General features: G+C 34.5%; 2 long non-coding RNA genes across 3 annotated transcripts; both read left to right on the top strand.

The window, feature by feature from the left end:
* The first annotated feature begins 5,169 nt into the window (after positions 1-5,169).
* On the top strand, positions 5,170-6,745 carry LOC127834750 (uncharacterized). 2 transcript variants are annotated; one of them, XR_008028107.1, is made up of 2 exons: positions 5,170-5,249; positions 6,383-6,745. It is a non-coding gene; the product is annotated as an uncharacterized LOC127834750 (long non-coding RNA). The 2 variants fall into 2 exon arrangements; XR_008028108.1 differs by lacking the exon at positions 5,170-5,249 and adding an exon at positions 5,307-5,393.
* Positions 6,746-11,533: 4,788 nt separating this feature from the next.
* LOC127834749 (uncharacterized) lies at positions 11,534-14,252 on the top strand. The gene is made up of 2 exons (XR_008028106.1): positions 11,534-12,768; positions 13,763-14,252. It is a non-coding gene; the product is annotated as an uncharacterized LOC127834749 (long non-coding RNA).
* The last annotated feature ends 5,419 nt before the right edge of the window (positions 14,253-19,671 follow it).

Below are 19,671 nucleotides of genomic sequence, written 5' to 3'. Positions count from 1 at the left end.
GTGCCAAATCCAACGAGCCAGTCTTCTATATGCAATGTATCTGTATACTCTGAAGTTATAAATGTATAAGGATACCATTATGATAAATATTAGTATGTTTAGTAAAACAAAGGTACTTTTCAACTTGACAATTACACAAGCCATGCTGTGGCAGATTCTTACTTAAGTTTACAGTTTAACAAACTTATTCAGCTTGAATATAATATTATATAATATATATTTTACTGAAAATATGTCAGAAATCAGATTTTGTAAGCAACTTCACATCATGTTGTAGCAGGTTGTTATTCTAGTGTACTTTTTAAAAAATTAAACAGCTTGTATTTATATTTTTATTTCAAATGTTGAAAAATAATAAGGAACTGGCATTTGTAAGAAACCAAAAATCATTGTGTAGCAAATTGATACTTCATTTTACAATTAGATAACCCAGTCATCTTGTATACACGCGTATTTTAATGTTGATTAAAATTGTTGTATTTTTTATGTTATTTATCCACCGCCAGAGGCGGAGGGATATTGTTTTGGCGTTGTCCGTCCGTCCGGCTGTCCGTCCGTCCTGCACTTTTGTGTCCGGAGCCATATCTTGGAAGTGCTTTGGCGGATTTCATCGAAACTTGGTATGAGTATATATATGCATAAGAGGATGATGCACGCCAAATGGCATTGTACACCATCTGTTAAAAACAGAGTTATGGCCCTTTGTATCTTGAAAAAATGCTTTTTACTTTAGGCACTTGTGTCCGGAGCCATATCTTGGAAGTGCTTTGGCGGATTTTATTGAAACTTGGTATGAGTATATATATGCATAAGAGGATGATGCACGCCAAATGGCATTGTATACCATCTGTTAAAAACAGAGTTATGGCTCTTTGTATCTTGAAAAAATGCTTTTTACTGTATGCACTTTTGTGTCCGGAGCCATATCTTGGAAGTGCTTTGGCAGATTTCATTGAAACTTGGTACGAGTATATATCCCCCGCCAGAGGCGGAGGGATATTGTTTGGCGTTGTCTGGCTGTCCGTCCGGCTGCCCGTCTGTCCGTTACTTTTGTGTTCGGAGCCATATCTTGGAAGTGCTTTTGCGGATTTCATTGAAACTTGGTATGAGTACATATATTGATAAAAGGTTAATGCACGCCAAATGGCATTGTACACCATCTGATAATAACAGAGTTATGGCCCTTTGTATCTTCAAAAAAATGCTTATTTAGTGTCAAATATAACACTTTTGTGTCCAGAAGTATATAGGCGGGGGATATCAATTCAACGAATTTTCTTGTTTTATTATTTGTATCAAAACATATTTACAGTATGAAATACAAATGACAAGTTCACACAAAACATTGTGTTATTTAATGTCTACAGTGTATTTTCTTTACAAACAATCTGTCCTGGTTTCATAAACATTTTTAATAATTAATGACAACTTACTCATGTATTGGTTCTTCATCACCGATGGGACCATTTACATCAAGGAACTCATAAAACGAAACTTCAATGACATCTGGATGTAGACAGTTAGCTTTGAAGCCAGTGTGCTCAGTTATGCACTTTACCCCTGCCTCGTCCATCCTTTCCATCAGCTCTGGGTATTCTGTGCAGCATTTGCACTCAATCTGCACACGATATGGTGTGCAACATGAACATGCACACCTGAAAATAAAAGAAATACGTCGAATTGCAATACAAACATTCCTTCCTAATCAGAACAGGTTCAAGTATCCGTTCTAATTACAATAATTAGACCATACAACCTAGTCATATTCAACAAGCTTGTACTGTAGAATAACAATCAAAGAATTTATATTTTTTTTGCCGACACCTGCATGTAACAAAATTATATATTTACCAATCCGTATTCCCAACACGATGGTCGTCTTGGGCATCGGCAAAATTTTCCTCGCTGTCAGAATCAGAAAAAATCTGATTGACTGTCACTAAATTCTGGCTCATACATATACGGTTGAACGGAAAACTCATCGTAATCGCTATCATCTTCCATTTTTCAACAATTTTTTAACTAAAGTTGCAAGATATAATACATCCGAATCCATTTATTATGCCGGTGTAGCGTAAAAGATGCAAGACCCGTAAAATATGCAAGTTCCGGTTCCGGTCATGTGAATTTTACGTTAGGCTCTGTAAAAAGGGCAAGACCCGTAAAAAGTGCAAGTCTTATATTGTTTGCAATGACTTTGGTATTTAATTGGAGAAAAACATCACTAATAAAGAGTGTGAATGGGCCGACGTTCGTTTCTTCAAGATTGGGCAAAAAAACATTACCATGCGGGTAAGACTAATTTTCGGACATAACTCTTTTCGGATATACCGATAGACTTTCAAACTGAGCTCCAATTTGAGTTTTAGGAATTATTGATTTTTCGCCACACTTGATATGTGTATGTATAAATAGCGTCGTGTGTTTTTAAATTTGTAAAATAAAGCGTGCAGAAATGTTTATGTGAGCTATTTTCTTGTTTTAATGTGAATTTTCGACCATAAAATATGCAAGTCAGGCGTCTTAAGTGTTTAATACTACCCAACATTAATCTTATTTAACAAAGAGAGCTTAATTATAATGTAATTGCTCACAATCAAACCTGACAAGCCTTAAGACAAAGTTTGTTGCATAATGTGCGGTAGAAAATGTACCATATGTTATTTAAATCAGGCAATAAGGCTGTAAAATATGCAAGTCAAGGTTATTAACTCACTGGCATTTTATATGGAAATATCCCTCAATATTCCCTTTTATTTGTTGCAAAATGAAAAAAAAGTGATTTATTTCACATTTTATTGCCCATAAATTTCATTTTGACAAACTTTTCTAAATACAGTTGTCGGTTTATGCAAGCACTGCATAAATTTTCTCACTTAAATCATCATAAAAACCCTTATCATTTTACAAAGAAATCGAAGAACTATGCAATAGGTGTCCCAAGCACTGCGTACATTTACGAAGTATTACATTTATAAAAAAGGTGGTGTGGTAGTTTGAATTTCACTAATACAGTATTTTTGGGAAGTATCTTTTAACATAAATTTACGCACTTAAATCAATATAAAACCCTTGCAAATTTACAGACTATTTATAGTTGTAAACAAAAAATTGTTTCAAGCACTGCATAAATTAATAAACTAATTTATGGCAAAAGATAGCAACATTATAGTTTGAAATTCAAATATACAACACTTTTAACTAAAACATATGATCTTTCTGCATAAGTCAGGCTCTTCATAAATTTACGCGCTTAAATCAAATAAAAACCCTGGCAATTTCTCCAGTGGCAGTGCGTAAATTTACTAACTAATTTATTGCAAAAGCAGTTCGTAATTTTATTGTAAAGAGGTCAGCTAACTATCTTTCTACACAAGACAAGCTCTGCGTAAATGTACGCACTTAAAATCTACATCAAAATACCTGATATTTTTACCAACTTTTCAAGCAAACAAAATTGTGCAAAGAACTCTTCTACATAAGCCAAGCTCTGCGTAAATTTACGCACTTAAATCAATATCAAACCCTGGCAATTTTACAGACTATTTGAAGTTGTAAACAAAAATTGTCCCAAGCACTGCGTAAATTTACAAACAACTTCATGGTAAAACAAAACAGTAGAGTTATACTTTGCATTTTACAAATACAACATTTTTTAGTCCCCTACTGGTTTCACCGGAGGGGACTTATGGTTTGCGCTCCGTCTGTCAGTCCGTCTGTCAATCCGTCCGTCCATCACACTTTTCTGGATCCTGCGATAACTTTAAAAGTTCTTAATATTTTTTTCATGAAACTTGGAACATGGATAGATGTCAATATTGACATTATGCACGTCATTTTATTTCGTTCCTAAGTAAAAAATTATAGTTGCTATGGCAACAAATAAACTAAAAATACTGCTGAAATGGTGGTTTTCTGGATCCTGCGATAACTTTTAAAGTTCTTTATAATTTTTCATGAAACTTGAAACATGGATAGATGGCAATATGGACATTATGCATGTCATTTCATTCTGTTCCTACATCATAAAATTCTGGTTGCTATGGCAACAAATATATATATTTTTTAAATCTGAAAATGGTGGAATTTCTGACAATGGTGGAGCCGGTAGGGGACTAATATTTCCTTACAATAGTCTTGTTCTAACTATCTTTCTACGTAAGCCAAGCTCTGCATAAATAACAATGAAAATCTGCAAAATACTAGCAACTACAAAATACCTGATATTTTTACCAACTTTTCAAACAAACAAAATTGTTCAAAGCATAAGACAAGCTCTGCGTAACTTTACGCACTTAAATCAATATAAAACCCTGGCATTTGTACAGACTATTTGAAGTAGTAAACAAAAATTTTCCCTAGCACTGCGTAAATTTAAAAACTAATTATTTGGTAAAAAAAGTTTGGTTATGTTATACTCTGAATTTCTAAAATACAAAATTTTCTGACTATCTTCCTACATAAGTCATGTCTTGCATAAATTTATGCACTAAAATCATCTAAGAAATACCAAATAATTTTACAAACTAATCAAAGTAATAAAAATTGTCCAAGCAATGCATTTATGTACGAATGTATGGCAAAATATAGGAATATTATAGTTTGAAATTCATAAAACAACACTTTCAACTAAAAATATGTCTGGAAAGTCTATTTCATCTTGTTCTAGTTTGCAGTGCGCAGGCTACTGCCCCCCTTCAAGAGCACCCAGGTCATACAAGCTGAACACGGTTGTCCTGCACACCTAACAGTGGAAATAATGAAACAAGTGATCACACATCCACCCACTTTCTGCCCGGAACAACAGGTTTTCCTTTGTATTATTACTGTTTAAAGGTTAACATTGCAGGATTAGTTTAAACCAATTTTTTTAGCTCAGTTGCATAGAAAGCCATAGTTTATTTAAAATGCTTTAAAGTCCGTTTCTTGAGACTAGGACCAGTACTTGTTGTCTATGGGGAGATCTAAAGAACGTGCCCGCATTGTGGATCGAACCTGTTACCTCCTAGCAGGGCTTTTTCTGCCTATTTTGGGAAAAGGAGTCTGACCAAATTGGGAATTTTTTATCGACAAAATTGGTCATTTTGGGAATTTTTGCGTCAATGAAACGGCTCATTTGGGAAAAAATTGTGAATTTATCATGCTTAAATAATAGGTCAAAGGTCAAGGTCACGCTGACCCAAGATAGTAAAATGGTTTCCGGATGATAACTCAAGAACGCTTAGGCCTAGGATCATGAATCTTGATAGGTAGATTGATCATGACTCGCAGATGACCCCTATTGATTTTGAGGTCACTAGGTCAAAGTCAAGGTCACAGTGACCCGAAATAGTAAAATGGTTTCCGGATGATAACTCAAGAACGCTTAGGCCTAGGATCATGAAACTTGATAGGTAGATTGATCATGACTCGCAGATGACCCCTATTGATTTTCAGGTCACTAGGTCAAAGGTCAAGGTCACGATGACCTGAAATACAGGGTTCGCACAGGGATTGAAAAGTGCTTGAAAATGAGTCCTAGGCTTGAAAAGCCCTTGAACAAAGGTTGGCCTTGAAAAAGTGCTTGAAAAGTGCTTATTTCGTGTAAAAAAGCCTTGAAAATGTTTATTTCTGCTCAAAATTACGTTTATCATCGCTTTAATTATTAACTTAAATCGTTCTTAAGGGAAATATTATGACAATTTATCATAAATTCCTTCGCGAAAAAAGTTGAGTACGAAATATAAGCTTCCTACACTATTGAGTACGAAATGTTATGTGTACACGTCACAGATTATGTGTACTACGTCAGAGGTTCTTCGTTGTGATCAATTTTCGCGAGTGAAAACGCAGCGATGGGGAAGTGTCGTTTCAAACCAGGGTGGTTAACTGAATATTCCTGGGTACAGAAAACAAATGACATTCGAAAAGCACATTGTCGAGAATGTATGAAGACCATTGATGTTGGGGGATGGGGGAAAGCGCTTTGAAAAGCCACAAGAAAGGGGAAACCCACACAGAAAACATGAAATTGAGAATCAATTTATTTGTTTGTAATAACTTTAAAAAATAAATACATATGTGAGACTCATTGAGTTAAGGATGAATATTAAAACATGTATTTGTATGTAATTAAATAACATGTATGAGTTAATATGCAATAAGTTTAATGAGGTTGAGCAATTAAATGACATTGACTGTGTTAATCTGGTTTGAAAATGCATTTTTTTAAAAGGAAACTAACGTACTGTTCTTGGCCTTGAAAATGAAAATTTGGCCTTAAAAAGTCCTTGAAAAGTGCTTGAATTTAGGTTTGCGATTTCTGTTTGAACCATGAAATAGTAAAATGGTTTCCGGATGATAACTGAAGAACGCTTATTCCTAGGATCATGAAACTTGATAGGTAGAATGATCATGACTCGCAGATGACCCCTATTGATTTTCAGGTCACTAGGTCAAAGGTCAAGGTCACGGTGACCCGAAATAGTAAAATGGTGTCCGGATGATAACTCAAGAATGCTTATGGCTAGGATCATGAAACTTCATAGGTACATTGATCATGACTGGCAGATGACCCCTATTGATTTTCCGGTCACTAGGTCAAAGGTCAAGGTCACAGTGACAAAAAACATATTCACACAATGGCTCTCACTACAACAGAGAGCCCATATGGGGGGCATGCATGTTTTACAAACAGCCCTTGTGTTAATGTTATGTCTTGGAATGAAATTAATGTTACTTGATGTTAATAAAGAAGTCATTATGACCTAGTGTTATATTTTATACAAAACCTCATATTGAGGCCCTCGACTACATGTATGTGTTATTTCTTCTTGAATGGGTTCAGAAGAGGCCACACGCACAAAGTAAAAAACAGGGTTCCCAGTTTATTGTATGAACAAAATTCCCTGATTTTTCCCTGATGGAAATAAAAATTCCAGGATCATAATTTCGACCTATTTCTCATTTTAGAAACCCTCAAATAGCAGTTGCAGATATAACTAAGCTACATGTATACTACAAACCTTGCATAGCCAAACAAAGGATTCGATTTGCTGTTTTAATCGTACAGATTCTCGACACAAGTCGGGAAAGTCTGACCAAACAAAATTCCCTGATTTTTCCCTGATTTCAGGAACTGTTCACGAATTCCCTGACTGGAAAAGATGAAAGTCTTTTTCCAGGTTTTCCCTGATTTCCAGGTTGGCTGGGAACCCTGAAATATTTTATAGACTTGGATAGCTATATAACTGATCAAATAACTTCCTATCCGACATGTGCCAAATTTGATGGGGGGGGGTTGATATAAGACATTAGCAAAGAACAGCTTAAACGTGTATCACAGTTTACTCTATTATACCCCGTACATGAATGGCTTCCTATCTGAACATTACAATATAATGCTGTTGATAGTCTAGCAGCGTAATGTTGAATAATGCATTTGCACACTTACGTATGTGGTGAATTACAAGGTTTTTCTATAGCCATATGAGGTAAACTGCCCCACCACCTGGTGGCCATGTTTTTCAACAGACCATAACCATTTTCGAACAAAGCAGAGCTATTATAAGAACAAATGATCTGACCAAGTTTAATGAACGTTGAAGTATAAATGTGATTTCTAGAGTGTTAAGGATTTACTTTAGCCATGTGAGAAAAGATTCCCCCTAGCGACCATGTTTTTCAACGAACCCGAAACATTTTCGAACACAGCTGAGATATCATTAAGACATATGTTTGCCCAAGTTTCAAGAAGATTGAACAATAAATGTGACCATTTTTTTGTTTATTTTTATCTAGTGACCTAGGTTTTGACCTGGTGTGACACAGTTTCAAACCCAACAAAGATATCATTGGGACACATTTTCTTAACATGTTTCATGGCAATCAAGCAATAAATGTTACCTATAGTGTTAACAAGGAACAAGGGACAAAATTGTCACAACAAGGTTTTTACAAAAATATATTTATAACAAACAAATTTGTTGAATTGATATCCCCCGCCAATATGCTTCTGGACACAAGTGTTATATTTGACACTCAATTAAGCATTTTTTCAAGATACAAAGGGACATAACTCTGTTATTTACAGATGGTGTACAATGCCATTTGGCGTGCATCATTATCTTATCCATATATATACTCATACCAAGTTTCAATGAAATACGCCAAAGCACTTCCAAGATATGGCGCTGGACGGACGGAAAGACGGACGGACGGACAGAAGGACAACGCCAAAACAATATCCTTCCGCCGATGGCGGGGGATAACAAGGGCTTTGTCATACACGTGACATAATTATACCCCCACATGCATTGACACAGAATATTTTGCATGTTGTCTTCACAAAACAAGAGAAGCTTTTACCTTTGAACTCTAAGTGTGACCTTGACCTTGGAGATATTGACGTATTTCTTTCGCATGACACACCGTTCAATGTCCAATAATGTTGAACAAAAGTGCCAAATGAATTTTAAATCTCGCAATGAATGACATAGTTATGGCCTGGACAAGCTCATTTATGGCCATTTTTGACCTTTGAACTCCAAATGTGACCTTGACCTTGGAAATATCGACGTAATTCTTGCGCGCGACACACAGTAACATGATGGTGAACATCTATGCCAAATGATTTTAAAATCTCACAATGAACGACATAGCTATGGCCCGGACAAGCTTGTTTCGCCCGCCAGCCCGCCGACATTCGCCAATCTAATAACCAGTTTTTTCCTTCCGAAAACCTGGATAAAAGTGTTGATGACGCACAAGGGACAAATACTGATCCTAAAAGCACACCATATGCACCTTGTGCTCAGGTGAGTTAAAAATAATGAAATAAATAATACATGCTTTATGAAACAAATGTAATTTTTACTTTAACTTAACTAAATTTCCAGTACTTTAAATTGGTAATGTCATAGTCTGAGAGGTAAAGATTCTGCACATATACATAATATAGATTGGCGTGTTCAAAAATTCAAATATATGACTGTTAGATTAAATTATTTCTTTATCCCAGTAATTCTCAAACTGGTTCAGCTTGTTTGGGAAAATGAGGGACCACGATACAGAAATGCTCCTCCAGTCGGGTCTGTTGTGTGCAGCTTTGAGTAATTCATCCATGGAAAGGCATGTCCATTTTTTTACATTATCCATCCATCTTTTCTACAAATGGCCTCATCGTCGACCTTCCTCTAGCGTACCCTGGAAAACAGCCTTGCAAAGAGTTGTGCCTGGTGATGTGTCCAAACCAAGCCAGCTGTACCTTAGCACAATTATTCATGGTCATGGTAGTGCAGTTATAAAATTGAATTAAGTAATCCAGTGTTATTTGTTCACTTAATATCGAGAGCTTTATTTGTCCATTGATATGTAGAGAGAACATCAACGGAATTGATATGCTGTTGGCATGTATTAGACCTTCTTAGACCTTGTGAAGTCTGTTCTCAGTTCTGAAATTTAAAGAAATATTAGCATACAGTTGACAATATAACAGCCAAGACTTTTCACCGTTGAATACAAACACATACACAAATAGGCATGAAGGATTTCTTTGCCAATTAATTTTTGTAGAAAAATTCACACAAATGCTGGCATCATAATTATGTTATTTTGTTTATAAAGCTATACTTCTACAAGTGTACAATCAATAAATGCATTCCAAGCATAACAGGAGACAAGAAATACATTAAGTATATATCTATGGTAACTACCGGTAAAGTAAAAATATAAATTAACAAGAGCACCGCCTTGCGGGTGCAGACCGCTCATCTATTTTCTTTTTAAAGGTGAAAGGACTCTCATTTTCAATCACAAAGGAGGGAGGGGTGGAGTGAAGAGGGGTGTATAGTGTGGGGGTTTGGGTGCGATGGTTGGTCGGTATTTCAAACATAAAATAATAAAAATAAATATTTGTGTTTTGAACCGTTTCAAATAAAAAAAAATTGGGGGTTGGGTGGGTATAGTGTGAGGGTGTGGTGGTCATTTTTGAGATGATCTTTAAAAAAAAAAATTAGGAGGGGGGATTCGGGGTGGGGGGGAGGGGGGGTGTGGGGGATTCTTGGGTGCGATGGTCGGACAGTATTTCAAACATAAAATAATAAAAATAAATATTTGTGTTTTTTAACCGTTTCTAAAAAAAAAATTGGGGGGTGGGTGGGGTGGTATAGTGTGAGGGTGTGGTGGTCATTTGTGAGATGATCTTAAAAAAAAATATAAAAATAGGGGGGGGATTCGGGGGGGGAAGGCACGGGGGATGGTTTGGGTGGAGTCTATTGTGGTATGTCAGGTAAAAGTAGTTTTTTCAAAGTATCAATCAAATCTAATCATAAATAAAGAAGTTATGGCAATTTTAGCAAAATTTAATAATTTGACCTTGAGAGTCAAGGTCATTCAAAGGTCAAGGTAAAATTCAACTTGCAAGGTACAGTAACCTCATGATAGCATGAAAGTATTTGAAGTTTGAAAGCAATAGCCTTGATACTTTAGAAGTAAAGTGGATCGAAACACAAAATTTAACCATATATTCAAAGTTACTAAGTAAAAAAGGGCCATAATTCCGTGTAAATGACAACAAGAGTTATGCAACTTGTCCTTTTACTGTACCCTTATGATAGTTTGCGAGTGTTCCAAGTATGAAAGCAATATCTATAATACTTAAGGGGTAAAGTGGACCAAAACACATAACTTAACCAAATTTTCAATTTTCTAAGTATAAAAAGGGCACATAATTTTGTCAAAATGCCAGTCAGAGTTACATTACTTTGCCTGCACAGTCCCCTTATGATAGTTAGTCAGTGTTGCAAGTATGAAAGCAATAGCTTTGATACTTAAGGAATAAAATGGACCTAAACACAAAACTTAACCAAAATTTTCAATTTTCTAAGTATAAAAAGGGCACATAATTCTGTCAAAATGCACGCCAGAGTCATCTAACTTTGCCTGTCCAGTCCCCTCATGATAGTAAGTAAGTGTACCAAGTTTTAATGCAATAGCATTGATACTTTCTGAGAAAAGTGGACCTAAACGCAAAACTTAACCGGACGCCAACGCCGACGCCATGGTGATGACAATAGCTCATTTTTTTTTCAAAAAATAGATGAGCTAATAAAAACACAACTAAGAATTCATCACGGCAAATGGAAATTGTTCAGTACTGTTGTCTCGCAACTTAATATATAAATTTGATGCTTGTTGTTACAATGCCATTGAGTTGTATTGTATAGAATACTTTATACGAATTGAATATGCATCTTTTTCACCTCTAATATTTCTATTCTTTTCAACTTGTTACAAAATACCATTAATAGAGTACCGGTACTGTACCGTTACTAAAAATAAAATGTGTTTCTATGCCTTTTTCACCTGTTAGTGCAATTTATTCATACTTTTATTGTGTATACATGTACATACTGGAAATGTGTCTTTTTTTCTTTTTGCAACTGTCATATATTTTTTAGCCGGATTTTTTTCAAAAAAATCTCGGCTTATAGATTGATGTTGTCGGGCGGGCGGGGGGGCGGGCGGGCGGGCGGGGTGGCGGCGTGCTCGAAAATGTTAAAGTTCTTATTTCATGGTATAACTTTGGTATGCTTGGACCTAGAGTCTTCAAACTTGACATAAAGGTTGGCCAGGATTAACAGATGACCACTGGTCATTTCAAGGTCATTCATTTGAAGGTCAAGGTCACTGTGACCTTCAATATAAAAAATGTTAAAGTTGTTATAACTTTGGTATGCTTGGACCTAGAGTCTTGAAACTTGACATGAAGGTTGGCCATAACTAGTTAGTAACCACTGGTCAATTCAAGGTCATTCATTTGAAGGTCAAGGTCACTGTGACCTTGAATGTAAAAATGTTAAAGTTCTTATTTCATGGTATAACTTTGGTATGCTTGGACCTAGAGTCTTCAAACTTGACATGAAGGTTGGCCAGGATTAACAGATGACCACTGGTCATTTCAAGGTCATTCATTTGAAGGTGAAGGTCACTGTGACCTTCAATATAAAAATGTTAAAGTTGTTATAACTTTGGTATGCTTGGACCTAGAGTCTTGAAACTTGACATGAAGGTTGGCCAGAACTAGTAAGTAACCACTGGACATTTCAAGGTCATTCATTTGAAGGTCAAGGTCACTGTGACCTTGAATGTAAAAATGTTAAAGTTGTTATAACTTTGGTATGCTTGGACCTAGAGTCTTGAAACTTGACATGAAGGTTGGCCAGAACTAGTAAGTAACCACTGGACATTTCAAGGTCATTCATTTGAAGGTCAAGGTCACTGTGACCTTGAATGTAAAAATGTTAAAGTTCTTATTTCATGTTATAACTTTGGTATGCTTGTACCTAGAGTCTTCAAACTTGAAATAAAGATTGGCCAGTACTAGAAGATGACCACTGGTCATTTCAATGTCATTCATTTGAAGGTCAAGGTCACTGTGACCTTAAATGTTAAAATGTTAAAATTGTTATAACTTTGGTATGCTTGGACATAGAGTCTTCAAACTTGACATGAAGGTTTGCAAGCACACTTAGATGACCACTGGTCATTTCAAGGTCATTCATTCTAAGGTCAAGGTCACTGTGACCTTGAATGTAAAAATGTTAAAGTTCTTATAACTTTGGTAGGTAAAAATGTTAAAGTTCTTATTCCATGTTATAACTTTGGTATGCTTGTACCTAGAGTCTTCAAACTTGACATAAAGGTTGGCCAGTACTAGAAGATCACCACTGCTCATTTCAATGTCATTCATTTGAAGGTCAAGGTCACTGTGACCTTCAATGTTAAAATGTTAAAATTGTTATAACTTTGGTATGCTTGGACCTAGAATCTCAAACTTGACGTAAAGGTTTGCAAGCACACTTAGATGACCACTGGTCATTTCAAGGTCATTCATTTCAATGTCATTTATTTGAAGGTCAAGGTCACTGTGAACTTAAATGTTAAAATGTTAAAATTGTTGTAACTTTGGTATGCTTGGACCTAGAATCTCAAACTTGACGTAAAGGTTTGCAAGCACACTTAGATGACCACTGGTCATTTCAAGGTCATTCATTTGAAGGTCGAGGTCACTGTGACCTTGGATGTAAATATGTTAAAGTTGTTAATACTTTGGTATGCTTAGACCTAGAGTCTTCAAACTTGATATGAAGGTTGGCCAGAACTAGTAGATGACCACTGGTCATTTTAAGGTCAAGGTCACCGTGACCTTGAATGTAAAAATGTTAAAATTCTTATTTCATGGTATAACTTTCTTATGCTTGGACTTACAGTCTTCAAACTGGACATGAAGGTTGGCCAGCACTAGTAGATGACAATTGGTCATTTTAAGGTCATTGAAGGTCAAGGTCACTGTGACCTTGAATGTTAAAAATTAAAAGTTGTTTTAACTTTCGTATGCTTGGACATGGACTTTGCCATGACTAACAGATGACCACTGGTCAAGAGAACAACTGGTCATTTTAAAGTCTTTCAATTGACAGTGACCTTAAATGTGAATATTTTTTTCATGATTTAACTTTGGTATGCTTACCACTGGTAATTTCAAGGACATTCAATTGAGGTTCACAGTTGCGGCAACTTCAAATGTGAAAGGGCTCTAAAATATTATAATTTTTGCTGTTTCACTTTGTTGGGGTAGCTTTCAGTCCACTACAAGAAAAGACACTGATATCAATTGGTGACTTCAACGTCGATCAGTTAAAACCAAGCTCTGACCTTGTAAAACTTCAGAAGTTCATGTCTTTGAGTGGACTGAAGGCTACCCCGCCAAGTGAAACCACAGACTATCATTCAAGCTTGGATCATATTTATGTGTCCAATCTATCTGCTAGAACTGGTGTGATAGAAACCTTTTGGAGTGATCATAAGGCTGTCTGGATTTCTGTGTAGGTATGTGAAAGCAAAACAATAAATAGTATTATTTCATCTAAGTTTATTTTCTTACATTTGATAATGAAATTGATGGAAACTTCAAACAATATGTTACTAATTTGCTAATAAAAAAATTGAGATCAAACTTTCCTAATTGTCAATTCAAGTTCATATTTGTGACCTTAAATGTTATTGTTGTTCATGTATATGCATGCATTCAAAACATAACACAAGGTTTGCTCATGCCTTGAAAAGTACTTACATTTCATTTTGACCTTTGAACAATATTTCAGTAATTTAAGTATTGCATTGACAAAAACACGAAAGGTACTTTCCTGTCATTTAAATCAAAAATCCGGCTTCAATGCGGTCATCTCCGACCGCGGAACTCTTGTTTTAATTTGCATTATTGTTTTTCAAACTAGGAATTACAAACAACTAAAGTCATACTTTAAATTTACATAAATTATATAATTTATATATGTGGCTTATGACCCTTTTGTTCATCTCAGATTGCATTATAACATTAAAACCTGTTGGAAAAAATAAGATTGAAAGTATAGATTTTTGTAATTGGTGAATGTTCAGTAAATTATTTTTTGGTGAATATGATGTATAAGTTAACCCATTAATGACCAGTGTCTGATAAGAATTGTATCTGATAACAACATTTTCTCACTCTTGACTGTGATTTATGGCTGATCAGAATGGGGTTTAGAAACCATATATCACTAGGGGTGTTGATTACAACAGATAAGAATTTATGATGCCCCTAGACAGGTGATTTTTGGTACAAGTATAATAATTTGCAGAAATGTGTACCTTGTCATAATTTATATGTGCTATTATTAATCTTAGGGATACAACTGCACCATTTTTATTATAAACTTTGGCACTTAATAAGAAATAACTATATGTACGCTGAATTCGTAACTAACATTGACAGGAATTTCCAATAAAAAAGTATTTTAAATGCAAGTGTGGGTAGTTAAAGGTCTAGCACTTGTCACGGTATTACTTCAAGTGGTAGTTATTTATTAATTACCAGTAATTTATAGCATAAAGGCATCACACATGTACAATAATTTTGAATGTTATCCTGGGCAGATACAATTAAACGTTAAATGAAGAGTTTAATTCATTGACTTTTCAAACATGTTATTTAACATTATATACATTCTGTTCACAAACACAAAGTCGGTTGTGCTGTATCAAAAAGGCAGCATTAGGCTCTCAGTGTCTATCCTTCCGTCACACTTTTGTGAGGATACACACTCCTAAAGAATTTTCACCAATCTGCTCCAAGTTTAAATACAAAATGCTTTCATAAGACAAGAGCTCACTGACTAATTTTAGAAAGTTTGCGACTCATTTATTTACAGTTTGGAACTGTTCGCAGCTCATTTTTTCACAAAATGAGGGGGACAAGGCCGCTTAAAAAAAACAGGAAGAGAAGTCATGTACTATCATGTCCAAATATGCATTTTTTGTTGTAAAATATCCAAGTCAACGTTTTAAAGCGTAATTATACGATTTTTATATGTGTTAAATTTTGATATATTGATACAAATATGTTATAATAACACACAATATGCAAGAAAAATGATACATGTAAGACGAATTTCATAAAATACAGCAAATACAAATTATCGCCCGAGCCTATTGTGACGAAGATAATTCGTACATATTTTCCTGTATTAACCGATGCATTCGTCTTTTTAGTAAGTGTTCGGGTGTCGTATGAACCAATATCGATGCAGTATTTCAAATGAACCGTTAAACTAAATTTAGATTCACATCGTACATGCATAATATACATGCTGCGAATTCGGCTGTACAGCCTTTTTCGATTTCAGAATTAAATATGGCTTATTTAGCATTTTGGCGACACATGTTCTTCTTAACTTTTATTTTAGTTTATATTGAAATATATGTATAATCAGTTTTTTACATATTTTATATTAATTAATAAATATTTGACAAGATCATATATACCCGCTTTATGGTGCTAAATGGTTAATATTTCCCACACATATAGCTTAGTTATCATGGTGTTGTTCATTAACAGGCACTCATCTGTTAGAAGCCATTGTTCTTACATAGTTTCACTTAAAAAATTCTTATAAAAATATACATTTGTGGCTATAAAATTTGCAAGTTTAGCCAAAAAATTTGCAAGTGTGGCCATAAAATATGCAAGTCAATATTTCTTTGTGCTTAACTTACCAACTGTTCATCTGTTTTTAAAACCAATTTAGCTCATTTAGGTTATTTTATATAAAGATTATCAAAGACTGAAACTAACTTTCATGGATACTTCAGGTTAGAATATAGTTGTTGTTTTTTTGTTCAAATGTGTATTTTAAAGGGACTGTCAACCACAAATGACGAAAAAAGAAAAGTTCTAAAATACCGTTTTTTTTAACAACTATTAGTTTATATTGATGAACATATCACAACCGGTATATTATATTACTTGAAAAAAGTTCATATTTTCAGTATAATTGGTAATAAAATTTTACGATGTGAAATCGAAAGTAGATCGTGAAAATAGGTGATATAACAATATACACACTCTAAATATCGCAAGTAGATTGATCATTTTTTATATATAATGTATACAATTCATTACGCATGCACAGTTTGCATTTTCCTGGATTTACCACATGACGATGATGATCAATCTACTGGTGTTATTTATAGTTGACTGGTAGTTACCTGGTAGACATACCACAACTTTTGTTAAGTCATGTAATATATCGTGGACGAACCATCTTTCGAACCTCTTAATTTTTGACATGTCGTGATATTTTAATCAATATAACCAATTGTGAAAAAATACAGTATTTAACAACTGTTCTTTTCTTCGTTGTCGTGGTTGACAATCCCTTTATCCGCAACATATGCAAGTCAAGCATCTTGTATGCTGAATTTATTCAACGTGTACAGCTTGTCTTTAAAGTATTTGTTCTCCTTCATGTAGTAAATGAATACATACCATGTTTCTTGCATTATTTAGGTTCGAATAGTCATGTTTATTTAATATTATTGTATTTTTATCGTCTACACATACAACAGGGCCTCTCAGGATGTTCTCAACCATAATGGACATATTTTATCATCGTAAAAACGTACATTACACCGTTAAATCCGTGTGACACCTATGCAATCAACAGCATGGCTTACGTGGCTGACATTACATAATGATAAGAATGTTAATTATCATCTCTTTTCGTAGATTTATTAATATATTTACATATGCAACTTGCACTTTTTACGCCGGATGTTGTGATTCCTTTGCACATGCGCACTTGCATATTTTACGGGTCTTTCATATTTTACGCCACACCGGCTCGTAATTGAGTCGTTATTGAGTGCCTGTTACGTCACTTCCGGTTTGAATGAAAAAATGGCGAGAACATCGGAATGTGTGAAAAATCGCGACTTTGTTCTATTCGTTCTCGCTAATAACACCGTATTTGAAATGAAGTGAGGAGCGAAATAGTTTAGATATGCACTAAATTCGATAAATAAAGGTGTTTTACGGGTTTTTAAAACCGCGGCAGGTGAACTTTAATGAATTACCGAATCACTATCTCTAATTATAATAAGGACAATAAAGTAGTCAAGCAATAAACAACGGGCAACAACTACGTGAATATTGAATAAAGAGTTTGAGAACTAATACTCTGCTCTTCCTCTCTAAGCCCTTCATCGACAATTCTATTTGGTTCTAAACCTAGGTTAAAGTCTGGTGCTTCTGTCAATGTTAGTTGTAATGGTACTCATATTCAGTTAACTTCTACAGTAGTCCATTCAATCTACACGTTGACCTCAAACTAATTGCAACAGAATTTCTGAGTGCGTAAATATGTTGATTAAAGCATCATATTAATCATATAAAAAGTCTAGAAAAATTCATGTGGGGGAAAGTTGTAAAATTTATGATTTTATTTTAATAATTTTAAAAGATATTTTTTTAACCGTCTCGACTACCGTAGATCTACACACAAATAGCATCGTCTGCATTTGATCGATACGCCGTGGGTTTCGATGATTTCTTAAAAGCCGGAATATTGTATATAATGGACTAATTCGAATGAGAAAGGTAAGTCAATCAATATATTTTATTAAATAATGTATATTAAAGCGCATATAGGTTTTAACGGTGCAGAGTGTCCGTAAATGAAAAATGTAATATGTTTTCGAGTTTTCATATTGATGACAATCTAAAAAAATAATACAAAGAATGTATCGTTAAAAAAAATAAGCTTCACCAATTCCTTTTGTGTTTTGTGTTATATTTCTTCTTTACGTGTCATTATATTATGTTTTTGATTGATAAAGCTGTTTTCCTCTATTGAAAAATCGATTTATAGCGGTGGCGAGAAAAACAAAAAACTACGGAAGCCTATTGATGCCATAAAATCTTTTGTTATTTAACTTTCGCTAGAACAAAATTGACAAAACTGGCTCTAAATTATAATAATTAAAAGTTTTAGGGTTTTTGTAATATATGTATATACTTTTTTGTCTCATTTCAGAATGTCCAGCAACAAGGAACTGTGCATAATTTGCAACATCTGTATAGACGATGCAATAAAGCACCAGCTTACAGAGAAATGGTTCTGTTCGATAAACAAGAAAAAACTAAGTAATACCATATTTGACAGACTTGGGCCTGTATTCACCAACCGATTCTTAGACTTAAGAATAAAGAATAGACTTAGAACCAAGAAAAATGTGTTCAGTGTTTGAATATATACAGGCCTCCTCTGGTGATTATGTCATTAACAAAATGTTCTTTATGAAGAATAATATAGATAGAAATGTTTACCGCAGAGTTTGACTTAAAATTAAAGAAATTATTGAATATTCTAATTTAAAGAATTTTCTTTATTCTTAGACTTAAGTCTAAGAATTGTTTGGTGAATACGGGCCCCGGTCAGTTTGCTCATGTGGAATGTAGAAAATAGTATTCTAATCAAAATATAATTTCCCAGGATGAATAACAGAAGAACCAACAATCTGAATGAAGGGCATCAAGATCCAAACTTAATTCATTTTTTTTTTAAGAACACTGCTTGTTTTGTTTAGCCGGCAAAATGTATGAAGAAAAAAGGCGATCATGCTGTATTGGCTGCTCGGACTCTAGTCTTTCAGACAACATTTCAAGACATCTGTGAAACAAACAAAGATGATTGGGCTGCTGCCTTTCGTTCACGTTTGGAAATTGTATCCAACTTGCCAGCAGCAGCTGCAGATGCCGTGTACCGTCAAATGTGCAACATCAATTTCACAACCAATAAGGCAATTATTGTCTACTTCCAACAAGAACACCTGAAAAAAAGCAAGACATCCTCAGGAAGACCAAGAGACGCTGATGCAGGAGACGCATTAAAACAGTTGACTTTTAAAATGGAAATGGGGATAAACAAATAACTATTTATGACTTTACAGAAAAAAAGAAGATAATTTGTGGTGATAAAGCTTATAGAGCTCAATACAATGAACATAGATTGGACGAATATATTGAGGAATCTGCGATTATAACAGAGATAAATGGTAAACAAAACATCGAAAAATACTGCAGCATTATTACTTCATGATTTGTATTGTGCAAAAGAGATATGACGATCCTCATAAAGAGAAAAAATGAAACTTTTTGAAAGCAGCAGCAAAGCTTTTCAGTAATGATTTCAAGACTGCTTATACAGACAAAACTATTTTGTGTATCCAAATCCAGATGTGATTTAATCTGTTGGTATGACTACACAGTTTATGCCACAAAGAATTGTGCATTTTTTACAAGATTTATTT

Source organism: Dreissena polymorpha, chromosome 6, assembly GCF_020536995.1.
Source record: "Dreissena polymorpha isolate Duluth1 chromosome 6, UMN_Dpol_1.0, whole genome shotgun sequence".
Classification (NCBI taxonomy): Eukaryota; Metazoa; Mollusca; class Bivalvia; order Myida; family Dreissenidae; genus Dreissena; species Dreissena polymorpha.
The sequence above is the reverse complement of the archived record's forward strand: the minus strand, read 5'-3'. Positions and strand labels throughout refer to the sequence as shown.